At 43.9% G+C, this 12,607-nt stretch overlaps 1 protein-coding gene and 1 long non-coding RNA gene across 3 annotated transcripts in view; one reads left to right on the plus strand and one right to left on the minus strand.

The window, feature by feature from the left end:
* LOC142388931 (uncharacterized) overlaps window positions 1-12,607 on the minus strand; it is a 406,360-nt gene that overhangs the window by 55,096 nt on the left and 338,657 nt on the right. The window lies entirely within an intron of this gene.
* LOC142388697 (NACHT, LRR and PYD domains-containing protein 12-like) overlaps window positions 12,314-12,607 on the plus strand; it is a 199,095-nt gene continuing 198,801 nt past the window's right edge. The window contains exon 1 of the mRNA XM_075474244.1: window positions 12,314-12,477. The gene's annotated coding sequence lies outside the window, so the exon portion shown is untranslated. The remainder of the gene's footprint in view (window positions 12,478-12,607) is intronic.

Consider the following 12,607-nt stretch of genomic DNA (forward strand, 5'->3'; position numbering starts at 1 on the left):
AGGGACTTGAATGAAGCTTCGGGTAGTGAACCACTTTATGACACAATGCTTCAAAAAGCCTCATTTTGCCATCACTAATTCAAACCCTGGTTCGGGTTAGGGGGTAATGAGAGTATAGAGGGTGGCAGAGGTGGAGGCAGGACAAGACACACCAGCAGATTCAGCAGAAAAACTCACCTAAACAGTCCTACAGTCACTAAGAATGCCAGCAGAAACAAAGCCATACAGGCCAACTCACCTAAAATGGCCGCCTGTTTTCAAAAGGATCACATGGGCCACACAATAAATTTAAATATCTTGGACTTCTTCTTTGATTCTTCCAAAAGTCTGTTTACCCTAAGTGCTCCCCCTGCTGGGCCCCCAGCTGCTATTGCTTCTTCTAATCCAAATCCACTGACTGGACTTAACTGCCTCATCTGACACTTCCTTCACTATTTTCCTCACACTCTGTCCACTTACACCCAGCTCCCTCAGCAATGAGACAACAGACTTTGCAACAAATCCTCTACATCCTACTTCCACTGGACAGATTCTAACCTTCCATACTCGCTGCTCTGCTTCTGCCCCCAACTCCACATATCTAAGCTTTTTTCTTTCACATGCTTCTGCTACTAATTCCTCCCAAGGAACAGTCAGCTCTATGAAACAGACTCTCATTCTACTCCTAGACCACAAGACTATATCAGGCCTTAGATTTGTAGAGGCTATCTCCTGGGGAACAACAAGCTTATTTCCTAAATCTACCTGCATCTCCCAATCACAAGCATCCTCCAAGCTGCCGTGCCTCCTTATCGTCTTATTAACTTTCTCCCCCTCTTGAACAAACTGAATTGCCCCTCTCTTCACCTTAGACCCTCTTAAGTTTAGGGTAGGCTCAGGAACGGATCCGTAAAACGGACCCGAATCGGAGTCCACTTGCACACCGGAACAGATCCAGATCACATCATCCGGCCCTGATCCGTTTCGGATCCGTTTATGATACTTATAACGGAGGTGGACTCATTTGGTCCAGAACCTTTTATTATTATGAATTTATTAACAAAATTAGATACAGATAAAAACTTGCTTCCCAACTAGAAATGACTTCATAAAAATCCCACCAGTTTAGCCTTATACACCTGAAAATGATTTATTGTGAAGCTGCTAAAGACCTCAAATTGGGTTATTATTACGAGTAAATTTCCAGTTTTGAGGCTGCAGTGGTGCAGTTGGTAGCACTGTTGCAGGAGTTAGAATCCAGCCAGGGGTCTTTCTGTATGTGCTTTGCATGTTCTCCCTGCACATGCATGGGTTCTCTCTGGGTACTTCATCTCCTCTGCTATCCATTGTGCTGTACTGCTCTCCCTGCCTCCCTCATCCTCCATACCAGGACAGTAACCTCCACCAACCTCCCTGGAGATATATGGGACATTAGAGTATGATCCTTGGGATCATATGATTGGTTGGATACAACCAATTAAGTGGAATTGAGTTTACTTAAAAGAGCTGGCACAAACACCAGATTAACCAACACATCACTACAAGTGGCTAATAAGATAATGGACACAAAAAAACATGAAACAATGTGATGGAAATTCTTAAATTTATTTATGAGTACTCACATACTCATTTAAATTAAATAAAATAAAAAAAAAACAAGAACTGGCCTAACATGTGCTGTGCTTAGACATGGTCAGCAGGGTGAACCTCGTGTGTTCTGCGTCTCCTTGAGGTTCCCCTATCTGCTGCCACGTTGAACCACCGGATGGCATGACGCAGACATCATGTTCAGTGGAAGCACGAGCGACAAGGAGGTTTTCTGACAGAACACGATGGCTTCATGTTGGTTCAGTGGTTCAGAAAGCTTCGGTTTCTCCATCACTGGCAAAGATTCACAGACCAGGACATAGACGGCCTTTATTTTACAGCAGATAAACAGGAGGTAGGCAGAGAGGAAGGAGGACCTGCAGCAAGGACCCCAGGCTGGGACTGGGACTCGGACCCGAGCCGGCCCTGTGAGGACCTACAGCTTCAGTTCATGGAGCTCCTGCACCAGCTGAGCTAAAGGCTCCTATTTTCTGTGTAAGTGTTGTACTTTAAACCCTACAGCTGAGCTTCTCTGGCTCTCTTTTCTACATGAAATCCACCTTTAAAGGTAGGGTAGGAGATCCTGGATTTTGAGTCCAGCGAAGCTGCATTTTGAAAATACACAGGTAAAAAGTCCCAACCCTTTTCTTCACTTTCCCCCCGAAGGCACGCCTCTAGAGTACATGAACGCGCACGCGCACGAAGGTGCACGAGCGCTGTTCTGACAGCAAGCATCGATCGTTGCCGTATTTAGTATTTAGTATTTAGTTTATGCTAACTATACGTTTAATAATGCTAGGTGCTAGCCAAGCTGGCTCTAGTTTAGCTTCCTGCCAAGCTTCTGGACGCATAATTCGTTCACGGAGCAGGGTACGCGCACGGGGGGGGGGGGGGGGGGGGGGGGGGGAGCAGATTGCAGTTTGATAGACGGCATCAGTATCCAATCATTGTGAACGGAAGATTGTACGTTCTAGAGGCCACTAAAACTTTTCATTTTTGTGTCAAAACTTTTAATTAATTGGTTGCAATGGGGGTGTGAAGAGTATTTCAAGCAATATGTAAAAAGATGTTCCAGAAAAAGATCCCCTACCCCACCTTTAACTGAGCTTGAAGTAGACTTTAAGTTAACTCTGTGAACACCAGCACAGAATCTGCATCAATAAGGCAGTGGCGCCAGCAGAAATAAAGTCTTAGGGTGGCTGGTGGGGGCAAGGTAAAATCTTGGGGTGGCATACCCGACCAAAAAAACAAACAAAAAAAACACCTATTTATTGATTTACTGAATTTACAGTATATTCATATATTAAAACACTGATTTCTTATTATTGCTGTCACACTTCAATAATATTAACTTAATATATTTAGGTTATTCAACATGACAGAATACAATGACTGACACAAATTTGACAAGACTGTAATCAGGGTATGGGAGGTACCCTATATCACCACAAGATGGCGCCATTGCACAAAAACCTTGGGCACCGTGTTCTAGCAGTTTAAGATTTATTAGTGCAATTAGTACCTACATTAATTTACTGGTCTTTGCCTTGAAAATCACTTCACTTAATGTTTAAATGAACAAATTTCACCTCATGTTCAAAACCATTTCTGCATTTTTATACAAATAAGAGCAGAATATGTTATGTACAAATCATAGCAGGATATTTTATGTACAAATAAGAGCAGGATTATTTTAATACAAACTACAATTAGGTTTCTCGTGATGCTGTGCGTCTGACGTCATGACGTCTCCGATTTCCCCAGAAGAACCTTCTAGAACTTTCCAGAACTTTCTACCGGCAGTTGGGCTGTCCGCCACTCTCTCGGCTCTGACAACTTGGGAAAGAAAATAGATGCTGAATTACCACAGTCTCCATCGTTTTTGAAGGTAAGTAAGAGGAAAAACAAATAATTTAATTGTAGTAATTTAGTAAGTTTAGTAAGTTCCCGCTGCGAACACCTGCTAGCATTAGCATCCCAGACAGCTAGCGGGGCTAGTAACTCTCCTGCTCTCTGGGTTTAATATCGTAACGGTAGCTTACAGTTGTGTATTCATGCAGTGTTGGTGTTGGCTTAGTGTTAGTTATACATTAGCAAAACAAAAAAAATATATAGATATATATCTATATATTTATATATACACATATAAATGGCTATAAATTAGCCCATTATCGCAGCTAGCTGGGTCGCGGTTGTCTTCTTCTCTACTTCGGGCGCGCGCATTTATACATGACCGTTGGTTCACGTGCCTGTCGGCGCGCACAGTTTATGCGGTCACGGCCATGGCTGATGTGGGGGGTCATAGATGTTGCTGGGCAACGGAGTCGAACGTCCGCAGATGGCCGCCATCTTACTACAGGCAGCTCTCTCGCCAACAACATTGTGTTGATGGTGAAACATTCAAGACATAACTTGTTTAATTCTCAAACGTTTAGGTTATTATAAACATCAAAGTAGTAAGCTAATTATCACACTACAGACGAAGTCCATATTTATTTTTTTAAATAAAAACGTCAATATTTCACGTTTATTTGCCCCATGACTCAACTTTATTTATCCCTTGGGATGACTCCCTCAGGGAAATTCAAGTCCCCAGTAGCTCCAAACACACACATAGGATCTCTATAAATCTAAAATACGGTATAATATAGAATAATTAATATAATATATAATTAAAATATAATTAATGTAGAATAATCTAAAACAAAGTGTAAAAAAGAAAATAGGCTATACAAGATATACAAAGTAAAGAGAGTTAAATAAAATGAGTTGTAGCACTATGGTTGAGTTATTGCCCATATTGCACTACACTTGTGTTAATTACACATTGTATGCACATAGTCTGACCATAAATAGATCAGATATTGCACAGTAGTGACGTAAATTATTGCACAGATGACCGAATAAATAAAATATCGCACAGGGTCTTTTAGTATGTAAAATGGTGTAAAATCGTGGAGATTTCTGCGAGATAAGAGTAATAGCGTCAGAGCAGATCACTTACCGTAACTATGGTTACCTCAGGTTTGACTGTCTCACGGACATCTCACCCTGTGGTAAGATGGCCGACTTGTGCGGACGTTCTAAACTCAGACGTAACACATCTAGCCATTCTATACATATCTATGTGGGGGGTGATATTAATGATGATTTAACTGTGGTGTTTCCGGGCATTTGCTTCCACCTGCGTTGCTTTCAAAGGACTTGAGGTTAACGGTGAAACCCCACTGCACACGTCTCTGTCACGCCACCATTTTGGTCCTTCCTGCACCGACTTCAACCCCCACCGGGAGCGTTGCAGAAGCGAGCGTTTAGCCCGCCAGACTTTGTTTACTTGCTCAGATTTGGAATACATATATTTAAGTACATAGATGCAGATGAACGCTGTAAACATGATGAAAGCCACAATATGATTGCACAAACTAACTCTAACATATCTTTAACCCTCAGGACTTCTGTACTGCAGAGCTTCCTTTGGTTCCTGTCAACCTCTCCAGAGGGGCGTCTGCTGATGGCAGAAGGACTATATGACCTCTGGCTGGGACCCTGGTCAGTTCCACAACCCTTGGCTTGGTGTCCAATGTGACGGCTCCCCCCAGCTGGCCCACTGTATTCTCAGCTCTCTGACTTCTTGTACCAGAGGGACAGTCCTGTGTGGAGGCAGCCCAGGCAGCTGGTTTTATCTGTGAACCTGCATACTTTCACTTCAGCAACAACAAAGGTATGCAAGCCCAAAAAAGTGATAGTAATGTCTCATTTTAACTTTATCTTAATTTAGTTTTACACAGAACAGGGATCAGTGAAATATATATATATATATATATATATATTCAAATGTAGCCAGCCCTCTCTAATTTTTTATATATATATATATATGAAAAATTAGAGAGGGCTGGCTACATTTGAATGAATTTTGTGTTTAAATGATTCACTTTATGTTGACCAATGTGGCAAAAAAAATCACATCAAAATCTTATTCATGATATCCAAAAGCTGAGATGACATCTCGTCAATGTGGAATGAATTTTAGAGAGTAATGTAAAATTAAATTCTGCTTTTGACAGACAGGATTATGAAAACTTGGAGAAGGATATTGAGCTTAAAATTGCTTCAGTGCTCCTTAAGTTGGAACACATCTTTCTTGTGTCTAATGCAGCTGTAGATGAGCTTTTACAGGAGTTAAACTTTTTGATTGGTTCTCTTTCTCTGCCAATTACCCAAAAGACTTTTAGCCAAGTATTACAAGACAATGGATGCCAGTTTGACCCGTCAGCTGTTGAAAAGCTAGCCAGTGTACTCTGTGAGACAAACCCTGTAAAAAAAGCAATTGGAGATAAAGGTCCACTTTCCAGTGCTTGGAGGCGAAAAGCTTACTATAAGAGCCACTTTAATGTAGTGGAACCAGCGGAATATATATTTGACCGAAAGAATCTTAAGTCATTCCAATAGATTTAAATTTTAAAGTCTTTGCAGCAAATTCTTGACTGCCACACAATCTTGGATCCCTAGCCACCTAGCGATAGCCGCACCTGTTACGGTGTTTACTGCTCGGAAGCAGGGGACTGCTCGGTCTGCACTTCGGTCTGCACAGTTTTACATTGGACGCATTGATATCAAGGGAGGTAAAAATAGCGGCAAGCGAAGTGAGGTCTAACTTTTTCCTGGACAACGATTTTGTGATGCAAATGTATTACTCTTTTGAACGGATATTTTGTTGAGAAGCAAAACGCTTTATTTTTGCGCCCCCAGCCAACTAGCCGGACTAGCTTCGTGGACCCCAAAACTCAGCTGCAACTCGGCTCACAGGACGCAGCGGGGGGTAAGTCAATGTTCATAAATGATATTGCTAATATGGGATGTCATACAGCTTCATGTCAAAAGAAGCGAACTATCCCTTTAATGATGCTCACCTCTGTACCAGCTGACATGTTCTGGCTGGAATTAGTCAGTGATTTCAGGTGTGTAACTGGAGCGCTGGCATTGATGTCTGTAATTGAAATGATTAATGTTTTAAGGATTTTGATGATAGATTATTAGAGTTGGTTTGTGAGGTTGTGGAGTTCATGTAAAAAGACTTTAATAGGCTATTAAAGGAAGTGTCGGAATGGCCAGATGTTTATAAAAAATAAAACGTATCGTCATTCCAACCATAGGAGGAAAAAAGTGTCGGAATGACGGGACGATTGATAGAAAATTAAAGCGACAGTTTGAGGCCCATGGCGGGATGTAACCCACCGACCGAGATCCTCTGCCAATGACACCGTCTCTGCGCCCTCGTCCGAGCGCTCCTGCAGGGGTGAAGAAGTTCAGAGGACTTTGTGAAGGTTCCTACAGGGCACATAATACGTTACTTCTGAGTCTCCCCGCTGTGGGGAGTACACACCAAGTGCCAGCAAGTGTCAGAACCTCTTTTTCAAGTACTCCCCTTTTTTTGAATTGCTGCCAGAAAAAGTGCTAATCCGTGTTTGAGCAAAAGTGACGTCACTTTTGCCACAATCGCCCCCCCACACCCAAATCCACAGCCACCCCCTTTCAGACACGCCCCTTCGGCGAGAAACAGGAACTGGTGTGCCTTCCAAGGCTGTGAAAGCGACTACGATCCCGGAAAGCAATGTTTGCGATCAATGGCTTTTATTTATTTTTAACAGCATCCCCAGTACATACAACCGCCGACTTTTCCTTTGCGCTGCGCATTTCACTAAGTACAGTTTCACAAAGCTTGCACGATTCCGAGCAGCTCAGTAGATGGTCAGTTCCGACAGGGACAGACAGACTGCAGCGAGTTGTGCGCTCCGCTGAGAAGGTGATCGGCTGCAGCCTCCCATCTATCCATGACCTGAACGTCTCCAGGACTATGGGGCGAGCAGGTCGGATCACAGCTGACCCTTCTCTATTTGCTCCGCTCCCCTCGGGCAGGAGGCTTCGGTCCCTTCGGACCAGAACCTCCCGTCACAAAAACAGTTTTTCCCCCTTGCAGTTGGACTTATGAACACTTCATAATCACCTCATAACCTGCCCCAGTCACTTTACCATCATTAAAATTGCACTAATGAAGCTGCACTGTTGTTGCTCTGTATATTGGATACTGTGTATTGTTGTACACACCTTGTACATTTTATATTCATATATTTTTATTCTTTATTTTTTATTATTATATCCTATGTTACATGTTTGCACCTTACGCCACAGCAAATTCATTGTTAGTGAACACTGTTCACTAACAATGGCAATAAAACGAATTCTGATTCTGAACAAAATCAACCCCAGCAATCAGTACAGCCTGTAAGTATCACATTTTATTTTGTTTGAAATGTGTGTTGTGCCATATTCCTGTTGTAAGAATTGCACGTTAGCTCTGGCTTGTTCATCTAAAGGGAATGAGCTTTCTTTTCAGTCAGTGTATTACTCTATAGCTCTGTTTTCAGTGAGAGCATGGGCAGCCAATCAAGCAACGGCAACCGAATAGCGCCAACACCAGAGGTCGCGTTAACCGACAATTGTCCGTCATTGACGGATTTTTTTCAGCTATGACAGAAAAATTTGAAGGCCGTCCGTCATTTTGACGGATTTGACCATTACCAATAATAAAAAAAATAACAATAAAACACACAATTGAAATCATAGGCAAGTTATGACATTTTTCTTACTCTACATAAGTTTCATTGCCGTCACCAACTTTCAATCTGAGCCGCAGCTTTGGTGTTCAGTGGGCCGATACATTAGCCAGCTGCGCGAGGGTGTTCTGATAGCTGCCCGTCTGTAACTTTGATGAATCATAAAAGTACCCTACCTGTAACCTCACGCCCGACCTGGTGGTGGCAAGCGCGTGCATATTAATTAGCAATTTATTAGCGATTGATTAGCTGTCATCTCTTTCACCGCACGTGCATTCGTTGTGTATCTGGCTCGAGCATACGGTCAGCATTACGAGTTACGATCAGCACAGCAGCATTACCATTCAATGTAGCAAGATGTCAAGGCAGCTCAGTGTAAAGGGATTTTTTAAAAAGCCCAACTCCAGTGGTCTTGTTGAGAGAGGAGAGAAGAGAGGGAGCGATGCGATGGAGAAGGAAGAAGGGCAGCCTGTTCTGCCAGCGGCACCAGCAGCGAGTAGGCCTACTACGGGGAAAGCAACGAGCGGGAAGGAGGTCAGGCGAGAGTACAGGATTCAGTGGGAGACGGAGTTCAGTTGGCTTAGGGCAGAAGGGGGCAAAATGTTCTGTGACATCTGCAGGAGGGCTAAAGTAAGCAATGGGTTTGTTAAGGGCTGCACGACTATGCAGAAATCGGCCCTAAATGACCACAAAAACAGCCACAGCCACATAGAAGCCTGCGCGGTGACAAGACAGAGTGTGCAGATGGAAAAGCACGTTGAGAAATCGCAGGTTGCCTGTAACGAGGCACTAAAAACACAACTTAAGGTTGTGTTACACATGGCAAATACAAACACACCTGGCCATCGATACCCCAAACTGATACACCTTTTTCAGTCTGCTGGGTGTCCCAACTTGGACAGTGCACACACATACACTCACCATGACACAGTCAATCAGATGGAGGAAGCGATTGCAGCGACTGTAACCACCGCCATCGATGACAGCATCGCAAACCGCAGATATGTCGGGGTGATAATGGATGAAACCACTAATATAACTGTTGAGAAAATGCTGATCACATACCTAACACTTCAACAGAACGGGGAGCCTGAAACCGTGTTCATTGGCAACTATGTAATTCCCTCTGGTACCGCCGAATGCATCACAAGTAAAATAAAAGATGTGCTATCGGGTCGTGGTGTAGCGATGTCTCGGGTCGTTGGGTTGGGAAGTGATGGAGCGAATGTGATGGTGGGACGAAAGGCCGGAGTCGCACAACAGTTGCGCCAGAATGACTGTCCCTACCTCATAAACATTCACTGTGGTGCGCACAGGACGGCACTGGCAGCCCGAGACGCATCAAAGGCTGTGCGTGAAATAGATGCATATGTCACCACCATTAATAACATCTACACATTCTACAAGAATTCCCCGATTCGAACACACAGACTAAAGGAACCGCAAAATGAAATGGATGAACACGACTTGCTGAGTCTCAAGCAGCCATCTGCTACGCGCTGGCTGTCCCTAGAGAGGGCAGTTAAGGGCGTACGGGCAAACTGGGTTGCTCTGGTGCTGGAGCTGGAAGAGGAGGAAGCCGCGAGAGGCTGTCCGGTAGCTAAGGGCCTGAGGAAGCAGCTCCAGAAGTACACGTTCCCTGCCTTGACACACCTCCTGACTGACGTGTTAGCTGTGGTGAACCGCATGAACCTCACTTTCCAAAAAGATGAGGTTAATATCTCCTCCATCCAGCCAGTGGTGAACATGACACTCGCTAGCCTAGATGACCTGATGAATGTGCCAGGTGAGGCGGAGAAGAAATTCAAAGAGTCATCACAAGACGGCAGATTCTGTGGAATCACATTCACACAGCCAGACGCGCAGGCCTTCTCCAATTTGCGCACCCAGTATCTAGCGGAGATCAAAAAATCGATCAAAAAAAGATTCCCTGCAGAGCATCTGGGAATCATCGCAGACCTCGACACTGTACTGAACGCTTCGCGCTATCCGACTGCTGACAGCGCGTTGAAGACGCATGGACTGGATGCATTGGAACGCGTCTGTGACCACTACGGGACACCGCGGGATGCAGCTGCACCTCTCGTACACAAAGACCGCATGCTGCAGGATTTTCTCCCGATGAAGAGAGTACTGGCAGGGTCAGGAAATCCCACGTTCAGAGGCTCTTGCCGGCTTCTTATTGTTTCATTGGGAGACATGTTTCCCGACTTCAGAGCTTTGGCTGAAGTGGCGCTGGTCATTCCAGTCTCCAGCGTCGCAGCTGAGCGTGCGTTCAGCCTTCAGAACAAAATTAAAACCGCAATGAGAAGTCGTCTGTCGGAGGCAAGGACGCAAAATTTAATGACAATCGCCTCGGCAGCAGTCTCAATTGATGCGTTCGATTACGCACAAGCGAGCTCCCTATTTAAATCAATGCGGGCCAGAAGGAAGGTTTGAGCTACAACAGGTCTGCAGATTACCACTGCAACCATTCTAAGTGGACTGTTCATTGTTCACTTCAATTGTTCTAAGTGGACTGTTCGTATTTTCAGTACAATTTTCTTCGTTCGACTACGTTAGCTATAAAATAACATGTTCATATGCCTAACAGCCGCAATGTTTTTAGCAGCGAAAAAAAACAAGTTCACAAGTAAGAAATGCATAAATAAAAAAATATTAGATAATACACACTTGTTCTGTGAATTATTTTTTAAATGAAAATAAGTCAATAAAACACGAGTTATTAAATATAAGCATTAGGATATAGCCTGTATATTAGCCTACCATTTAAAAGCCTGTAGGGCTATATTACCATTTAAAATAAAATGACGGATAATAATGGACAATGACGGAATTTTTACGACCCTGTCCGTCAAAATGACGGACAGTGAAAAAGTCTAGCGCAACCACTGGCCAACACCTACCTGCATTTCATAATGAGGTTGCCAGATAAGCTCTGAAACGACGCCAATAGGGCAAACGACGCATTCTAAACCCAGCATAATAACTGCTGTTTCAGAGAGCCTTTTAGGGAGGTTCTGAGCCATTACAGACCCAACCAATTTTTTGGGGGCTACATATCACATCACAGAACAAGGATTAATGCCCCATTCAACCTTTCTCTATCACCTTTAATATGTGAGATATGAATGGGAGTGTCGACATTGGATTGGGCGATAAAAGCTGACCTTTGAGCACCATAAACACTGATATGAGCTCACCTGATTTCCTGTAAAGGAAAAGGGACCGAGGTGAACCAGATGCACACAGTTCAGGCTCCATTTTGAGTGGACAGCAGCAGGAGGAAACCTGAGGTCAGAATCAGGTGAGTGTGAACAACCTTCTTCTTATTTCACTGTCAGAGTATCTGAGTGGGTTTCCTCTCTGTGGACACTGTTCACTTATTGGTTTTAAACTGATAATAATAGGTTTTGGGCAGCCTAATACATGAAATTGGTTTTATTTGCAGCACCGGGACGTCCGACACAGGTGAGCTGTCACTGATGTCTGATCATAAGCATTTTAGAGGAGGACAGGGGAGGAGATGGCTCCAAAGTGGTGGTGATAGTAATGCTGTAATCAGACACTAGTTCACGGTTCAGTTGTCCTGACCTGCAGTCCCCAGAGAATAGTAGCTTAGAATAGAAGGAACCAACTTATTCCAACTTTTTGTTGGAATATTTGGTTCTGATGTCTCAGTTATTCTGTCTCTGCATGTTAATGATGCTCACCTCTGTACCAGCTGACATGTTCTGGCTGGAATTAGTCAGTGATTTCAGATATGTAACTGGAGCGTTGGCATTGATGTCTGTAATTGAAATGATTAATGTTGCTTATGATGCGTTCAAAAGGCGCGTGCGCTCTGTGGAGAGCTGCGCTCCAGCTGGCTGCTGTGACGGCTCACTGACTCTGTGTTTCTGCTTCATCTCACATGTTTCAGACTCGCCCGGTTTACATTGATACCTGTATGTTGATGTGAGGACTTTGAATGAGGACTGGAGGAAGCTGCAGCAGCAGCTGTTGTTGTTTCTCTCTGAGTTGATGAGAAAGAAAAGTCTCTGCTGGACTTTTTGTTGCTGCAGCTCCAACTCTGAGTGTGAGTTGCTGTGTGTGAGGACAGATTAATGTGAGAGATATGAATGGGAGTGTCGCCGTTGGATTGGTTGATAAAAGCTGACCTTTGAGCACCATAAACACTGATATGAGCTCACCTGATTTCCTGTAAAGGAAAAGGGACCGAGGTGAACCAGATGCACACAGTTCAGGCTCCATTTTGAGTGGACAGCAGCAGGAGGAAACCTGAGGTCAGAATCAGGTGAGTGTGAACAACCTTCTTCTTATTTCACTGTCAGAGTCTCTGAGTGGGTTTCCTCTCTGTGGTGGCCTGCAGAGGAGGAAGAAGCAGAACTCAGCAGCTTGTTTCTGGTGTTGAAACGAAGCTGATC

The sequence above is a fragment of the Odontesthes bonariensis genome, chromosome 2, assembly GCF_027942865.1.
Source record: "Odontesthes bonariensis isolate fOdoBon6 chromosome 2, fOdoBon6.hap1, whole genome shotgun sequence".
NCBI classification, from domain to species: Eukaryota; Metazoa; Chordata; class Actinopteri; order Atheriniformes; family Atherinopsidae; genus Odontesthes; species Odontesthes bonariensis.